The sequence below is a fragment of the Ranitomeya variabilis genome, chromosome 5 (genome assembly GCF_051348905.1).
Source record: "Ranitomeya variabilis isolate aRanVar5 chromosome 5, aRanVar5.hap1, whole genome shotgun sequence".
NCBI classification, from domain to species: Eukaryota; Metazoa; Chordata; class Amphibia; order Anura; family Dendrobatidae; genus Ranitomeya; species Ranitomeya variabilis.
This window is the reverse complement of record NC_135236.1, coordinates 630,858,585-630,872,982: the sequence shown is the minus strand read 5'-3', so window position 1 is coordinate 630,872,982 and position 14,398 is coordinate 630,858,585.

Genomic DNA, 14,398 nt, shown 5'->3' with positions numbered 1-14,398 from the left:
CAAATTATCAACAACCCCCTCAATCTCATTTTCCTCTTTCACTATTCTCCGTACCCTTAACATCTGGCTGAGGGGTATTGACCTCACCATACTGCGGGGATGTTGGCTGTCAAATGTTAGAAGGTTATTTTTGTCAGTTTTTTTAACAAACAATGTTGTCATAAGTTCCCCATTCTCCTGTTTTACCAAAACATCTAGGAACTGTATATTGGACCTAGAGGAGACAAGCGTAAATTTGATGGTTTCATTTATCTCATTTAAGTATTTATGAAAGTCCTCAAGTTCTTTATCTGTCCCTGTCCACAGGAGGAAGACATTGTCTATGTATCGCCACCACACCAGCACATGCCGGAAGTGGTGGGACACATAGACGAGGTCCTCCTCCAGGACACTCATTACCAGGTTAGCGTATGCAGGGGCCATACTGGCCCCCATTGCTGTACCGCGTTGTTGTGAAAAAAACGTATCACCAAATAGAAAGTAACTCCGCCTCAAAATAATCTCCAATAGTTTTAATATAAATTCTTTCCCTTCCACAGACACTTCTATCGTATTTAACTTTTGTTCTATTGCTTTCAGCCCAAATTGGTGTTCAATTGATGTATACAGTGAGATTACATCATATGATGCTAAAATCACCTCCCCATCTAGTTTTACATCTTCCAATTTATTTAGAAAATCTGTAGTGTCTTGGATATATGATCTGCTTTTTTTGGCAATTGGGTTGAGGATTCTGTCTAGGAACGTTCCCATCCTGCTAAACACTGAATCTACCCCTGACACTATAGGTCGTCCGGGGGGATCTATCAAGGATTTATGAATTTTTGGGGTAGTGTATAGTACAGGTGTTCTAGGGAATTCTATATATAGATAGTCCATAAGTTCTTGATCAATAATATTCTTTTTCACTGCATTATCCAAACATCTTTTTATTTCAGCCATGATATTAAATTTAGGGTCACCCTCTAATTTCTGGTATACTTCTTCATCCCTCAATTGATTATTAATTTCTGCAATATACTTATACTTGTCCATGATGATGACCGCACCACCCTTATCAGCAGGCTTAATGATGAGGTCGCCATCATGGACAAGTTCCTTCAATGCCTTGGACTCCTCCACTGTCATATTTGGATATTTGAATTCCCTTGTTACCCCCTTCCTCAGTTCCTCAATTTCCCCTCTTACCACTTTTTCAAATGCATTGATAACAGTAGAATTTGTAGGCGGTGTATACTCACTACGTTTTTTCAACCCCATAGATCCAGAATGGAACTCACTATTCCCTTCAACATTTCCTATATTTTTGTCATGAAACCACTCTTTTAGTTTAATGGATCTAAAGAATCTATCTAGATCCATTTGTAGATTGAACCAATCAGTATGTGAGCATGGAGAGAAAGATAAACCTTTACTTAGAATAGAGACCTGTGCTGGAGAAAGTACCTTCTCAGAAATGTTTATTACAAGATTTGATCCCGTTTCTTGTTTGGCTGCCTGTCTCTGAGGCTGTAGTCTGTTTTTCTCCGGCTTTCTTTTGTTCCCGGCGGTGCCGCTTTCCTCCTCTCCTCTTACGTTTACTTGTCCTTCCACTGTTTTCTCCTGGTCTATAAGAAAAATCATTATTAAGTACATGTCCAAGATTTATATCTCCATATCTGTTCCTCCCATGACCATCTTTCTTTTTCCATACAGGTTTGTTACTTTCTCTCTGCCATGCATAAATATGTCCTGCTTCGTAATCCTCTAAGTCCCTATTCCATTTTTTTCTTTTAATTTCTTCCAATTCAGCACGTAATTTTGCACTTTCTTTGTCCACCTTCTCTCTAAAGATATTCCATTCTTCAATCGTTATTAGCCCTTTAATTTTTTGTTCCATTCCTTCTATACATTGTTGTAATTTCTTTGTTTCTTCTTGCAATGTGGGGCTGAAATAAACTTCACAAGTTTTTCACATTTTTAAGAATTGGAGTGCTGCCTTCATTTTTTACCTGATGTACTATTTGGGTGGATGAGGGGACCGTCCTGCCCGGGAGGCCTGGCACCCGTTGGTGAGCATTGTGCTGTTTCTATTTTTTCATCTATTTTTGTCCGGATGCGTGCACAACTAAACTGAACTATTTATATATAACTGCAATTATTTATTCTGAAGCCATTTTTGTTGTTCCATGGAAGAAAGAGCCATGGAGCATGGAGTGTTTAAATACACACCTGAAGATGAGGAGCGTATCCTTGGTGGACTTGATGGAGAGGCGATTTTTTTAAAAACACCATCTATAATAGAACTCAAACGCAAGTATGAGAGTGATGCAAAACGTATGGTTAACTTACAATTACATATGATAACGCTGGGCCAATATTACAAAGAAGGGAAAATTCCAAGAGGCCTTAGGCCAAATATACTGCCAAATCTATTCCAAGGTAATATAACATATTGTGCACGCTTCACCATGATATCCAATAAATATGCTATGGACACCATTCTATTAAATATAGAGTTTTTGCAAGAAGAAACAAAGAAATTACAACAATGTATAGAAGGAATGGAACAAAAAATTAAAGGGCTAATAACAATTGAAGAATGGAATATCTTTAGAGAGAAGGTGGACAAAGAAAGTGCAAAATTACGTGCTGAATTGGAAGAAATTAAAAGAAAAAAATGGAATAGGGACTTAGAGGATTACGAAGCAGGACATATTTATGCATGGCAGAGAGAAAGTAACAAACCTGTATGGAAAAAGAAAGGTGGTCATGGGAGGAACAGATATGGAGATATAAATCTTGGACATGTACTTAATAATGATTTTTCTTATAGACCAGGAGAAAACAGTGGAAGGACAAGTAAACGTAAGAGGAGAGGAGGAAAGCGGCACCGCCGGGAACAAAAGAAAGCCGGAGAAAAACAGACTACAGCCTCAGAGACAGGCAGCCAAACAAGAAACGGGATCAAATCTTGTAATAAACATTTCTGAGAAGGTACTTTCTCCAGCACAGGTCTCTATTCTAAGTAAAGGTTTATCTTTCTCTCCATGCTCACATACTGATTGGTTCAATCTACAAATGGATCTAGATAGATTCTTTAGATCCATTAAACTAAAAGAGTGGTTTCATGACAAAAATATAGGAAATGTTGAAGGGAATAGTGAGTTCCATTCTGGATCTATGGGGTTGAAAAAACGTAGTGAGTATACACCGCCTACAAATTCTACTGTTATCAATGCATTTGAAAAAGTGGTAAGAGGGGAAATTGAGGAACTGAGGAAGGGGGTAACAAGGGAATTCAAATATCCAAATATGACAGTGGAGGAGTCCAAGGCATTGAAGGAACTTGTCCATGATGGCGACCTCATCATTAAGCCTGCTGATAAGGGTGGTGCGGTCATCATCATGGACAAGTATAAGTATATTGCAGAAATTAATAATCAATTGAGGGATGAAGAAGTATACCAGAAATTAGAGGGTGACCCTAAATTTAATATCATGGCTGAAATAAAAAGATGTTTGGATAATGCAGTGAAAAAGAATATTATTGATCAAGAACTTATGGACTATCTATATATAGAATTCCCTAGAACACCTGTACTATACACTACCCCAAAAATTCATAAATCCTTGATAGATCCCCCCGGACGACCTATAGTGTCAGGGGTAGATTCAGTGTTTAGCAGGATGGGAACGTTCCTAGACAGAATCCTCAACCCAATTGCCAAAAAAAGCAGATCATATATCCAAGACACTACAGATTTGCTAAATAAATTGGAAGATGTAAAACTAGATGGGGAGGTGATTTTAGCATCATATGATGTAATCTCACTGTATACATCAATTGAACACCAATTTGGGCTGAAAGCAATAGAACAAAAGTTAAATACGATAGAAGTGTCTGTGGAAGAGAAAGAATTTATATTAAAACTATTGGAGATTATTTTGAGGCGGAGTTACTTTCTATTTGGTGATACGTTTTTTTCACAACAACGCGGTACAGCAATGGGGGCCAGTATGGCCCCTGCATACGCTAACCTGGTAATGAGTGTCCTGGAGGAGGACCTCGTCTATGTGTCCCACCACTTCCGGCATGTGCTGGTGTGGTGGCGATACAAAGACGATGTCTTCCTCCTGTGGACAGGGACAGATAAAGAACTTGAGGACTTTCATAAATACTTAAATGAGATAAATGAAACCATCAAATTTATGCTTGTCTCCTCTAGGTCCAATATACAGTTCCTAGATGTTTTGGTAAAACAGGAGAATGGGGAACTTATGACAACATTGTTTGTTAAAAAAACTGACAAAAATAACCTTCTAACATTTGACAGCCAACATCCCCGCAGTATGGTGAGGTCAATACCCCTCAGCCAGATGTTAAGGGTACGGAGAATAGTGAAAGAGGAAAATGAGATTGAGGGGGTTGTTGATAATTTGGTAAAAAAAATTTTGGAGAGAAGGTACCCGAAGACATTACTAAATAGGGTGAAAGAGAGGGTTCTTAAGAAGGATAGAAGGGAACTACTCAACAAAAATACAGAGAAAAAAATACTCAAAAGAATACCCTGTGTAATGACATATACGGAAGAAAGTGGACCCATATCAGAGATAATTAGGAAGCACTGGGGCATGTTGGGTAAATGCCTACCAAATGTCAAAGAATTTGGGGAACCTCCACTCTTCTCATATCGGAGGAGTAAAAACCTTAGAGATCTGGTAGTTAAATCAGATATAGGCCCTTTGAAAAATATGGGCTAAACCACAATTACAGGTATCAAACAAACTGGCTGTTTCCCATGCCTGTCATGTGTAAATTGTAAACACATGATAAAAGGTTCTAGCTTTAACCACCCAGTCACAAATAAACTATACAATATACAGGAATATCTTACCTGCAACTCTGAATATGTCATATATCTATTGGAATGTCCCTGTAAATTGTGGTATATTGGCTAAACCACATGTGAACTTAAGACCCGTATGAATAATCATCGCCTTTCAATTAGGAAGAAAAGACAAGATTTACCAGTTTCGAAACACTTTCTGGACTTTAAACATACAGAAAAAGATTTAAAGTTCAGAATTATAGATAGGGTTCCCGCCCAAAGGAGAGGGGGGGACAGAACATCTCTTTTAAAAAAATTAGAACTTCGTTGGATATATGAGCTGGACACCTTAAAGCCAAGAGGCTTAAATGTAGAATTTAAAATCCATCCAAATATGATTAAGTTCTAAGGGGGTACGTTCACCAAAAGATGATGTGTATACACTCTAGGTATTAACCTGGAACATGTAAAATGTATATTATTCTATTGCTCCTTTTTAAATGTAATCGCTAATATTGTTTGTATTTTTTAGATATGTCTCCACCCCCAGAGAATTGGCGCTTGCCCTGCCATGGTATGGATTGGAACACATAAAGGAGGATGACATTGGCATTTAAATTCAAAGTATATAAAAAACCTTCTGTTCTAAAGAAATTTTCACTCACTGATGGTTTGCTAGCCAGTAGAGACTCTGTCTATAATTACTTAAATAAACATGATAATAGCAAGTAATTTTGCCATTGAGTATTTCCATTATTGCCTGCAGTAAAATATTTGGATGAATATGAAATCACTTCCTGATACCGGGTGTTGTAAGATATTACGCACTCATATGGGTCCTACTACGGAGATCATGTGATCTGTAAAGGTTATGGGTCAAGGTAGTGGTCCATCAGCAGTGGGAGATAGCCTGTATAAGGTGTCATCCGACTGGCTGGGGGTGCATTAGAAATAGCCCGATAGGTATCTGGTTTTATGATATCAACTAGTAGCATCAAAATACTATAAAAGCATTTTTTATATATATTTATTAAGTATCTGGCAGCCATAACTAAAACAGGGATATGGAGATGACTAAATGTGCAGCCACAAGGAGTAAATAAGAGATTTTAGACGCTGACTAGTTGGTGCTCCAATATATGGATTCAGGAACTCCTGGCTTGCACAGTAAAATTGCCACAACTAAAATGGCGATTTGGATCTGACAGAGTCCCAGTACGCAGGCGCAAACAAGGGACAGGAAATGCCAAAACCCTTAGAGTCTCATTGGCTGGCGGACGACCATGTGGATGAGTAATCCGTGGACATGCGCAGTGAAAGATAGAGAACGCCGGTGTGGACGTTAATGCAGCCCTCTCCATGTGCTACCATCTGCCTGGTGGGGTAAGCGCTACGATCGACTAATGGGATAAATATTAATAATTAACAATATAATATGAAACATAAAGGCAAAAGATGAAAGTGATTATAAAAGAGGGAAAGTGGAGAAAAAGAAATATGTAATAAGCACTTTGGCACAAAGCACTTGGGCACAATGCACTTTAGATACCTATGGGATAAATATGGAGCATTTGTTAAAATATGATATAACTATGTAATGATCACTGTAAACACTGATAAGGCTAATGAGTAATGTATAATGATTGCGGTTTGTATATAAGCACATGACTTGTCACTACCCACTGCTTGAGAAAGGCTCAGTGTGAGCCGAAACGTCGTATGAGATGTGGGGCTGAAATAAACTTCACAAGTTTTTCACATTTTTAAGAATTGGAGTGCTGCCTTCATTTTTCATTTTTTACCTGATATATGTGTATATATATATATATATATATATATATATATATATATATATATATATATGTGTGTGTGTGTGTGCATATACTCTCTGGCTTATATGCAATATATGAATTTATGATTTTTTTATTATTATATTATATAATTTTTTATATACTATTTCGGTGATTAGAAGCTCACAAATTATATATATTTTATATATATTTTTTTGGTCCCTATCCTGCCTATGCAATGTAATTTTAAAACTTTTCTTTGGTGTTCATGCCTCTTAGGGGAAATATTATAATATACATACACTTTTTATATTTGTGAATTATACCTCACCCGCCATACGCAAAATTGGTCTGTTTTTTATATATGAAATTTAGTTGTTTTATTCTTCATTAACATCCTTTTGCGTATTACTTCATATGTGCACAATTTTTGTATATTTTATATGCTTGTCTATTGTCTTATTATTTCCAGTAAAGATAAATATACTTTTTATTACACATTCCTTGCTTTGGTGGTTACAGTTCTTTTCATATTTGGAGCACGGATTTTTTCCTTTTAAGTGGTCTCCACTAGAATTTTTGCACATACGGTGGATTTTTGGTATCTAATTTCAAAATCTCTTTTGAAAGAATTGGGTATTCTTATATAATACCATCAGGTATCACTGCTGTGTTTCTTTTATAGTCGCGGGTGGATCGCGATTCCACCCGCAGCTATTGCGGGCACATGTTTGCTGTTCAAAACAGCTGGCATGTCCCGGAAAAGATGTGGGCTCACCGCCGGAGCCCACATCAAAGCAGGGGATACCGACATTGGCGTACTATTACACCTAATGTTGGTAAGAGGTTCAAATCAATGTGTATGAGTGCTCCTAATTAAAAATGTGGACAACAGTCAGTGAAAAAATTGAAAAATGAATAGGTCCTTTCATTCCATAGTTCTCTAAATCACCTTCTCCTTGTCCATGGACCAGTCAATACAAATAACTGGTTTCAGTGGTGACTTGTGAAGCCAGTTTTTGACTGCAGTGGAGCAGGTGACCATGCCAATGCTGTGGCAGATAGAAACTCAGCGGGACCCAGAACATTAGAGTGGAGGACCTCAGGGGGGAAGCAAATAAGTATGAAAATTCTATTTATAAAGGCAGGATGCAAGCAATTGCTATAAAATTGATAAAATCATCCCAGCATTTTCTCCTTAAATTATACACAGGCCCCTGTTACAGCTTACTATGGGAAATTTCACTGCAGGGGCTCCAGTCATCTCCCTCTGCTTCTTCTCACAGATGCTGCGATTGCTATTGAACGTGGCATCTGAGGAGTTAAATAACCAAGTTTGGTGGTATCGCCAGCCCCTGATCTTTGCACCTGGGTGACTTCTGTATTATACAGTTGGCACCTGCTATGTCTGTGTAAGGAGGAAGACCGGGCTGCGGGTACCTGCATTGAGCCGGGTCCAGAACTGTTGAGCCTGCGTCCCATGTTGCCCGGGTGAGGGAATAGGGGACTGAACAGGTCCCATGACCCAGGAAGAGAGGGCAAGCAGGAAGCAGAGCTGAAAGCGCGCAAAGAGGCAGAGAGTTTTCCGCCATCAGAGAAAGTGCAGCAGGGTAAGCAGCGCACTCCGCTTCCATCGCTCATACAAAGAAGTGTGGGCCGGCTACAGGACACCGAGGTGCGGTTCCCTCTGCTGACCAGCGCGCATCAGCCAGCGCTTGTTACTGGGACTCCTGCAGCTTCCCTCACTTTGCTTGCTCAGGCTTATGGAGTAGGGGCTCAGCGGGTAAAACCGGAGACCGCCTGCTGCCGCCAGAAGTTGGAAGGTTGACAGAGGACCCCATCTGAGGACACTATGCAACCTTTGCTGCCACTACAACCCCCATCGGACTGTATATCAAGGAGGACCAGCCGGAGTCACGATAAGTATTGTTTAAACCTCAGACTGTTGCATCAATTCTTACTATTCCTTTAATTCTTTTTTACTGTTATTAACACCCTGCAAAGAGATTACTTTCATTTTTACTGTTAAATTAAGTAATATTGCTGTACTGCATTGCTCTGCGATCCCTGCATACTGCATCTCAGCACCTGCTTACATTTATGGCACAGTCAGTGTAGCAGTGCGCGCCACGCATTACCTCATGCATAACCTCAAGCGTTCATGTCCACTTTTGTGTTTTCATTTTTCAATTCACATTTGTTTTTTGAAGCACAACAAATAAATGGGGTAGAGTTGGAAAAAAGAAACATTTTGCCATAGCTTTAGGGGTATCATTTTTAATGGGTTTCCGGTAACACTGATTCATTACCTTTATTCTCTAGATTACATATATATATATATATATATATGCAGCGCCCCAGAGTCCTGGTCGTTGCAGAACTGGCGCTCCGCCGCTAAGGGGGGCTATTGTACGTCTGATGGCACTGAAGGAGTTCATCTGACCAGGTATCACAGACACCAATACATTTCACAGTCTGGCCTCCAGGGGGAGCTAAGGGCACTATGCATTAGGCCACTCCTCACAGTCTGGTAAAACTGGGGGTTGGATAGGAAGTTAGTTGAGAAAGCTGACTGGGAATCGAACAGGCAACACCCTGTGGCAGAGGGTGTTGTGGGGAGAGACTCAGAGGGGTCCCTGTCAGGGGTGGGATCCTGACAGAGGCCTAGCGACCAGAGAGAACGTTACGGGACCGCGCCTGCACGATATAGCGGCGGTACCCCAAGAAAGGACAAGAAGCGAGGTTTATTGTGCTGAGGGAGAAATGAGATCAACGCAACAAGGAAAAATACCAGTAGGAGTCGTGCTGTAAGATCGAGGCAACATCCTACTGAGGCGCGTAGCCAGTGGCCGGAACGCCGAGGAAGTACTAAGCTCCAAGCAATACTTCAAACCTACGGCAGGACAGTCAGCTATAGGCGGGCTGTCTCACACCAATCACCTATGAAGACATGGGGGGCACACTAGGAGAAGGGCGACACTAGGGTCCAGGAAGAGCTCCGAGCCTACCCGTCATACGGGTGCGTCCTAGCCATATCATCTGGGGGACGAAGAAGAACATCAGAATCGAGTTGTGAGGGAACACGAGAAACAGACACAACAGTTGTGGGGACTATCCCGTAAGCACAGCAGGGGAGGACCACAACACACAAGCGCTAGAAGGTAGGCACAGATTTCTACCTGCAAAGGGAATTCTGGAGGTGCCATCGGACCGGCCGGACTTGCGCAGCCTGGTTAACCGGATTGAGGATCCTGAAGCCTTCAGTAAAGAGGTAAAGAGACTGCAACCTGGTGTCCTCGTTATTTACTGCGACCGACCTGCGCTGCACCACCACAACATCATCACCATCCACCCCCTTCATTGTACGCCCCTCAGCAGGGTCACGGACCGGGTCTAGCCACCGTGAAAACCCCAGAACAGAGACTCAGAGGCCCGGTACCGGGTACCCCTCGGCCCTGCGGCAGTGGGGGCGCTACAACTTGGCGTCACGAACAGGATCTACTTAAGCCTGAAGAATCAGGTCATGTGTGCCTTGGAACTGTGATTTATTGTGCTTGGACTGTGACTTATTGCAAAGACAGTGGATTGTATTTGCCGCCAAAACCAGACGCCATTACAGCGCTAAGGAGAGCGCAGGAGAAGAAGAGGGGCGTGGAGTAGGCGTGGATCAGCTAAAGAGCGCGAAAGGACAATGGCCGCCCAGTCTAAACATTTTTGCATCCTGAGGACGTGTCCGTCAACGGCCGAGGTCCGCCTTCTCATCCTCTTTGGAGGGTGGAGACTATGGAGACGGGGCCGCCCACGAAAGAGACCGCGGGAAGAAGACACTGCAAAGGAAGCAAAGATGGCGATGCCGGGAGCACCGCGTGGGAACGACCCGACCCAGCATGAGGCTGCACCACCCGACACAGCCCCAGATGCACCATCGTTGCAGGGACTGGCCCTTACGGAGCTACCAATGGGCAGACCCAACTGGCCGCCGTCTGAGGAGTGTGTGGCCACAGCCGAGGCCCGGCAGATAGCACGTTGCCTTGAGGCCGACGCTCGTGTGATCGCTCGGCTGGGTCAGCCTACGGAGGTCCACCTAACTAAGGTGTCCTCTGCTTCCTCCACCCTGGCAGCGGCAGAGTGTGAGCTGCAGGCACAGGGCCTGAGGATCCTGCCGGAGGTAGAACACCTGCGGTGCCTGATGACCGCATGGCGGAACAGACCCCAGCCTGCAGCCCAGGTCGATCTGACGAGCGTCGAAGAGACCCCGCCGTCACACTGGGGTGTTGTGGTGTCCTTCAACTCCCGGAAAGGAAGGGGAGTTATTCAAGAGATCGGGGAGCCACTACAGGTCCGTGTTGACTGAGAAGAGGTGGAGCCCTGCGGAGGAAGGTATGGCCGCGACCTAGAACCCGGGGATGCAGTAACCTACACGCGATGGAGGAGGGAAACTGGCGAAACTGGCTGGGTAGCTCGGGGCGTCCAACGGTGTGTAGCACTCCAGGCTGCTGCCGGGACGTCGGAGGACGACCCTCCTGCAGGGAAGGTGCCGGAACCTGCCCCCGCGGAACCCCAGGGAATCCAGGCTCACCATGTGGCTACGGGTCGTGCTCACCCCCGAGCGAGGAGGGTGTCCCGACGAGGGATCCTATCGTTACTGGGACCGGTTTCTGCAACGCCAACGCGACCCGTTGGCCTGGTGAGGCCCGGAAGGAGACCGCCTCCTGCGCAGCCAGAAACTGAGTAAGCAAGAATGCATCATCATTTGTAAATAGTTAACTGATTGTCTTTTTGCTGTTTTGCTGCTACAACCCGATCAGGGTTAACTCTTAAAGGGATCCCTTTGTTTACCCGGGATCCCTTCTTTTGTTTTTGTTTCCTGTTTATTCATCATTGAAAGAACTGCTGAATCATGAACAATGCATGATTACAAACTTTTTGTACATAGATTGCACCTTCTTAAAGGTGCCCTCTACTGGTTTTACACAAGGAAAGGACTCTTTGCGAAGACACTGGTCTTGGAACCAGCACCGGAGTCCTTACTGCGAACAGACTTGCAGCTTGAGAAGTTGCACTACCTCATAGAGACTTGGTCCCCTCTTAAAGGGAATGTTCACATATCGCACTTATGAACAGTGTTGCCTTAAGAGGGTTAAATGGCAATAATGTCTTGAAAGAAGAAGTTAAATGTAGCTAACTAGTTGATTGAGAGAAATGTTTAATGATGTTGATAGGAGAATGAGGACAGAAAGTGAACCCATACGGGGTTAGTCAGTGAGTCCTCCTAGGAGCCATACAGAGATGGCTCAGTGATCCTGAACTGAGAGATGGATGATAAGTTCTATACCGTGTATAGTAGCAGAAAGGCAGTAGGCCCGGGCAGAAAGGGGTGGTCCTGTAACAGAAAGGAGAGGCAGAAGGCCTGGAGCAGATAGGACAGGCGGTCCTGCAGATGTAAAGATGGAAAATGAAGAAAAAGTTGATTAGCCTTATAATGTTTTATAAGAAGGTCTTTAGTGGATTCAGCGAGTACGTCCTTAAAGGCAAAGTTAAATTATTGTTCAAAAATTTTGGTTGGGTAAGAAAAGTTATTTATAGTATGTTATTTAAAGTATTTAACCATGTTTGTAACGTTTAAGTGTTCTCACCTCCCATAAAGGGAAGCTTTGTTAAAAAGTTTACTTGTACTTGCATTTTCAAAATTGTATGTCTTTTTGCTGACATGTATTGTTGATTTCTTCCCAGTCCAGGAGTACTGGATTTAACCGGGGGGGAGTGCAGCGCCCCAGAGTCCTGGTCGTTGCAGTACTGGTGCTCCGCCGCTAAGGGGGGCTATGGTACGTCTGATGGCACTGAAGGAGTTCATCTGACCAGGTATCACAGACACCAATACATTTCACAGTCTGGCCTCCAGGGGGAGCTAAGGGCACTATGCATTAGGCCACTCCCCACAGTCTGGTAAAACTGGGGGTTGGATAGGAAGTTAGTTGAGAAAGCTGACTGGGAATCGAACAGGCAGCACCCTGTGGCAGAGGGTGTTGTGGGGAGAGACTCAGAGGGGTCCCTGTCAGGGGTGGGATCCTGACAGAGGCCTAGCGACCAGAGAGAACGTTACGGGACCGCGCCTGCACGATATAGCGGCGGTACCCCAAGAAAGGACAAGAAGCGAGGTTTATTGTGCTGAGTGAGAAACGAGATCAACGCAACAAGGAGAAATACCAGTAGGAGTCGTGCTGTAAGATCGAGGTAACATCCTACTGAGGCGCGTAGCCGGTGGCCGGAACGCCGAGGAAGTACTAAGCTCCAAGCAATACTTCAAACCTACGGCAGGACAGTCAGCTATAGGCGGGCTGTCTCACACCAATCACCTATGAAGACATGGGGGGCACACTAGGAGAAGGGCGACACTAGGGTCCAGGAAGAGCTCCGAGCCTACCCATCATACGGGTGCGTCCTAGCCATATCATCTGGGGGACAAAGAAGAACATCAGAATCGAGTTGTGAGGGAACACGAGAAACAGACACAACAGTTGTGGGGACTATCCCGTAAGCACAGCAGGGGAGGACCACAACACACAAGCGCTAGAAGGTAGGCACAGATTTCCACCTGCAAAGGGAATTCTGGAGGTGCCATCGGACCGGCCGGACTTGCGCAGCCTGGTTAACCGTATTCCGGATTGAGGATCCTGAAGCCTTCAGTAAAGAGGTAAAGAGACTGCAACCTGGTGTCCTCGTTATTTACTGCGACCGACCTGCGCTGCACCACCACAACATCATCACCATCCACCCCCTTCATTGTACGCCCCTCAGCAGGGTCACGGACCGGGTCTAGCCACCGTGACAACCCCAGAACAGAGAATCAGAGGCCCGGTACCGGGTACCCCTCGGCCCTGCGGCAGTGGGGGCGCTATATATATATATATATATATATATATATATATATATATATATGTGTATCTACTATATAATTGCCTAAGGGTCACTTCCGTCTGTCCTGTCTGTCTGTCATGGATATTCATTGGTCGCGGCCTCTGTCTGACATGGAAATCCAAGTCGCTGATTGACCATTGCCACGACCAATCAGCGACGGCCATAGTCTGGCAGCGAAATGGCCGCTGCTTTACTGCCCTGCAGTCAGCACTGAGCGCTCACACAGGGTTAATGCCAGTGTTAACGGTCCACGGTGTAACGCACTCGGTTAACGCAGCTATTAACCCTGTGTGACCAACTTTTTACTATTGATGCTGCGTATGCAGAATCAATAGTAAAAAGATCTAATGTTACAAATAATAATAATGAAAAAAAAAGGTTATTCTCACTATCCGACGTCGCGCGCTGTCCTCCGCAGTGCAAGCGGCACGTTCCGGTGCCAAGGATGCTATGCGAGAAGGACGTGCCATGACGTCACGGTCATGTGACCGCGAAGTCATCACAGGTCCTGCGCTCATACCAACCCTGGGACCAGAAGCTGCCGCATGCACCACACACAGGCGCTAGAACTTCAAGGGGCCTTCGGAAGGTGAGTATATGTTTATTTTTGATTTTAAGTCTTTTTTAACCACGCATATAGTGCCCACATTGCTATATACTATGTGGGCTGTTACATACTGCGTGGGCTCTGTTATATACTACATCTCTGTGCTATATACTATGTAGCTGGGCAATATACAACGTGACTGTGCAATATACTACGTGGCCGTGCAATATACTACGTGCTCTGTGTTATATACTACATAACTGTGCAATATACTATGTGGCTGTGTCGGTTCTGTTATATACTACGTCAACTGTGCAATATACTTTGTGGCT